Below are 4,526 nucleotides of genomic sequence, written 5' to 3' on the forward strand. Positions count from 1 at the left end.
TGGAGCCATTGTGAGTTGTGCTTTGTGATGTCACTGTTCCAAAGGTCAGTTTGCTTTTCACTCACCCAACCAGTGAATCTTACTTAAAACCAACCAGGTACTGGCCTGGGCGTTCAGTTCATTTATATTGCTTTCTCTGATCTTTGGCTAGTTCTAGCTCTAGCATAGTGCTGTCTAATACAACTTTCTGCAATAATGAAAATGTTCTTTATCTGCCACGTCCAATATGGTAACCACTAGTTACTTGAAATGTGAACAGTGCAGCAGAAACTGAATTTTACATTTTAATTAAATTTGGCCAGGTGTGCTGGCTCACACCCGTAATCCCAGCACTTTGGGAGGCCGAGGTGGGTGGATCACTTGAACCCAGGAGTTCAAGGCCAGCCTGGCCAACATGGCAAAATCTTGTCTCTACTAAAAATATGAAAATTAGCCTGGCATGGTGGTGTGCACCTGTAGTCCCAGCTACTTGGAATGCCGAAGCAGGAGAATCACTTGAACCTGGAAGGCGTAGGGTGCAGTGAGCTGATGTTGTACCACTGCACTCCAGCCTTGGTGACGGAATGAGACTCTGTCTCAAAAAAAAAAAAAAAAAAAACCTTAAATAGCCACATGTGGCTAGTGTCTACCCTCTTGGATAATGTAGATCTACATTTCCAAAAATTTCATCAAATGGACAACAGCTGTTTTCACATTTAAAGAAGTAAAACTGAGGTGTATTGAGCTTGAATGGAAATGTCACGAGACAAGATTTAAAAAAAAATTTTTTTTTTTTTTGAGACGGAGTTTCACTCTTGTTACCCAGGCTGAGTGCAATGGCGCGATCTCAGCTCACCGCAACCTCCGCCTCCTGGGTTCAGGCAATTCTCCTGCCTCAGCCTCCCGAGTAGCTGGGACTACAGGCGCATGCCACCATGCCCAGCTAATTTTTGTATTTTTAGTAGAGACGGGGTTTCACCTTGTTGACCAGGATGGTCTCGATCTCTTGACCTCGTGATCCTCCCGCCTCGGCCTCCCAAAGTGCTGGGATTATAGGCGTAAGCCACCGCGCCTGGCTTAAAAATTTTTTTGAGCCAGAGTGTCACTCCGTCACCCAGGCTGGAGTGCAGTGGTGCAATCTCAGCTCACTGCAACCTCTGCCTCCTGGGTTCAAGTGATTCTCCTGCCTCAGCCTCCTGAGTAGCTAGGATTACAGGCACCCGACACCACACCTGGCTAATTTTTTGTATTTTTAGTAGAGATGAGGTTTCACCAATGGCCAGGCTGGTCTAGAACTCCTGACCTCAAGTGATCCACCTGCCTTGGGCTCCCAAAGTGCAGGGATTATAGGCATGAGCCATGGCACCCAGCCAGAGATAGTATTTAAACAGGGTTTTCTTAAATAGTGAGTAATTTACTTGGTAAATAGGTGGAAGGAGGTTACTACTGGATCATTTTGTAGCATTCCCTTCTTTTCATTTGCTGCTATTGTTTAGAAATTATCTTTGGGAAGGCTTTTCACATATTTTCTCTTTGCTGATGGAGATTCCACCTCCTTCACAAGCTTTTTGCTTTAGGAACAAATGATACAATTTTTTTCTTTTTTCTTTCTCCCTCCCCTCCCCACTCTCTCTCAAATAATTTTCTAAGCACTTTGTAAACAGTAGCATGCTATATTATAACCTGTATACATGTTGACAAATCAGTTATTTACTGACTAGTACCTATCTACTCATCAAAGAAGTATGACAATATCAAAATAAAATGTATGGTCTGTTCCCAGGAAACATTCATGAAAAAATGCAGTTCACATGTAAGTATATAATCTAAATTGTGAGATCAGATTACAAAGAATCCAAAGAGTTTGCATCAAGAGGAGGGGCACAATAAATGAGAGGCTGGACACAGTGGCTCACACCTGTAATCCCAGCACTTTGGGAGGCCAAGGTGGGCAGATCACTTGAGGTCAAGAGTTCAAGACCAGCCTAGCCAACATGGTGAAAACCCATCTCTACTAAATGTACAAAAAAACTAGCTGGATATAGTGGTGCATGCCTGTAATCATAGCTACTCAGGAGGCTGAGGTGGGAGGATCGCTTAAACCTGGAAGGCTGAGATTGCAGTGAGCCAAGATCATGCCATTGCACCACTGCACTCCAGCCTGGGTGACAGAGTAAGACACTGTCTCAAAAGAAAAAACAAAACAAAACGGTGAACTGAGATGCCTGCCATGTCTCAAACTCTTGAGCTCAGGTAATCCACCTGCCTCAGCCTCCCAAAGTTCTGGGATTACAGGCATGAGCCACCACGCCCAGACCCCTATTGGATTCTTAAATCTCTATGATGCAGGAAATAAGTTCTGTTCAACACTTAACACCCAGGGGCTAGAAGATGGTATATGCTTAGTAAATATTTGGCTTCTTAACTATCTAGATAGGTTTCCTATGCCTCTGGTCTTATTTTTATTTATTTATTTATTTATTATTTTTTTTTACAGGCTAAACCTGCCAAATACATGCTGACAGATTTTTAAATCTCTTGCCTATCCTGGTTCCCTTCCTCAGAGTGATTCAAACCTCCAAATGCAGTCTGTCACAGAATCACTCCTGCAGGAGTAGAACAAACAGGTCAGAGCAGGGTAGGCCACTCTTTCTAGACCCAGTTATACATAATAGGGTATAAAATCAGTAGTATAAAGCCAGGAGATATCACAGTTTACCTTGGGGTAGGAGGTGAGAAGGAGCAACTTTTCCGACTTTTAGAAGTATCTAGCCTGGTACAGTGACTCATGTCTGCAATTCCAGCACTTTGGGAGGCTGAGGTGGGAGGATTGCTTTGACTCAGGAGCTCAAGATCAGCCTGGGCAACATAATGAGACCTCATCTCAAAAAATCACAAATAAAAATGAATACATAAAAGTTTCTTTCAGAAAGAAAAACTTGCCTTTTTCTTTTTTATAATTTTTTTTTTTTTTTTTAAAGATGGGGTTTCACCATGATGGCCAGGCTGGTCTTGAACTCCTGATCTCAGGTGATCCACCTACCTCGGCCTCCCAAAGTGCTAGAATTACAGGCGTGAGCCACAGCGCCCAGCCCAAACTTGCCTTTTTCATAGGTTACATGTTATTCACAGGAAAACATATGCACAAACTTCCCATCTCTATATTTGAATGAAATGTCAACACCCTGTGTATGACTGTGGAGTTTGAGTTGTATAACCTGGCTTTCACCTATACTTCAAGTTGTATTTCCCACTATTCACTTTCACAAACAACCCTAAGATTACAGAACTGTGGTATTTTTGGTATTTCAAATACCACCTGCAATTTTCCATCTGTTATTCCTTTATATTAAATGTCCCTCTCTGACATTCTTAGAAGAGCTTTGAAACTGGGCTCCATCTCTATTTGTGCCAGCCAGGCAAGACACTTCATCTTGAAGTTGTCAAGTAAGGATAATAACAGCACCTATTTAATGGGATTATGAAAATTCAACAAGATAATTTTATGTAAAATGCTAAAAAGCATAATTACCCTGAATTCTCACAGTACTTCCCACTTCCAGGCCAGTGCTTCTAGAACTTTTCTATGCCTAAGAATCACCTAGAGATCTTACTAACATGGAGATTTGGGTCCAGTAGGTCTAGAGTAGGGCCTGAAATAATGCATTTTTATTAATAACAATCTCCTAGGTGATGCCCATAGTGCTGGCCCACTACCACACTTTAAGTAACAATGTTCTGAGATACTCCAGCCCTCCCTTCACCTTGTTAAATCTCATTGATGGCCCTGACAAATTTACTTTGGTATTTTTGTCTCCCAGAGCATCTGGAATTGTATCTCTTTAAATGTGTGTACTAAAATATTTGGCGAATAACTATGTCTTAAGCAGTTCAGCTCAGTAGGCCATTTGGGACTGAGAAAGGATAGATTGAGAATGGAATACCCCGAGAAAGGCTAATAAAAAACTTTCTTCTCCACAGTTCCTTACCCTTTTTCACACATGGGCTCATAAAAATGGGGAAAACACTGAAGCAAGAAAATTCTGGGTAAGAAGGAAGAATAGAAGTGTCTGGATGTCTTCGTTCCTACCCACCATTTTGGGGGCACTCTTAAATTGAAAAAGCTTTGAAACCAAAGCCAGTGCTTTCAGGTCAGTGCCAGGGTTGGTACAAATTCCACAGATATCAAGTTAAAATGATTACTAAAAGCTACAAAAATAACCCTTTGCCCTTTATTGTCATATAGTTACTCATGCTAGTTTAAACATAAAAGTCTTTTTCTTTTTTTTGAGATGAAGTTTTGCTTTTGTTGCCCAGGCTGGAGTGCAATGGTGCAATCTTGGCTCACCGCAACCTCTGCCTGCCAGGTTCAAGCGATTCTCCTGCCTCAGCCTCCCGAGTAGCTGGGATTACAGGCCTGTGACACCACACCAGACTAGTTTTGTATTTTTATTAGAGATGGGGGTTTCTCCATGTTGGTCAGGCTGGTCTTGAACTCCTGACTTCAGGTGATGCCCCCACCTCAGCCTCCCCAAGTGTTAGGATTA

This window comes from Cebus imitator, unplaced genomic scaffold, assembly GCF_001604975.1.
Source record: "Cebus imitator isolate Cc_AM_T3 unplaced genomic scaffold, Cebus_imitator-1.0 Scaffold385, whole genome shotgun sequence".
Lineage (NCBI taxonomy): Eukaryota > Metazoa > Chordata > Mammalia > Primates > Cebidae > Cebus > Cebus imitator.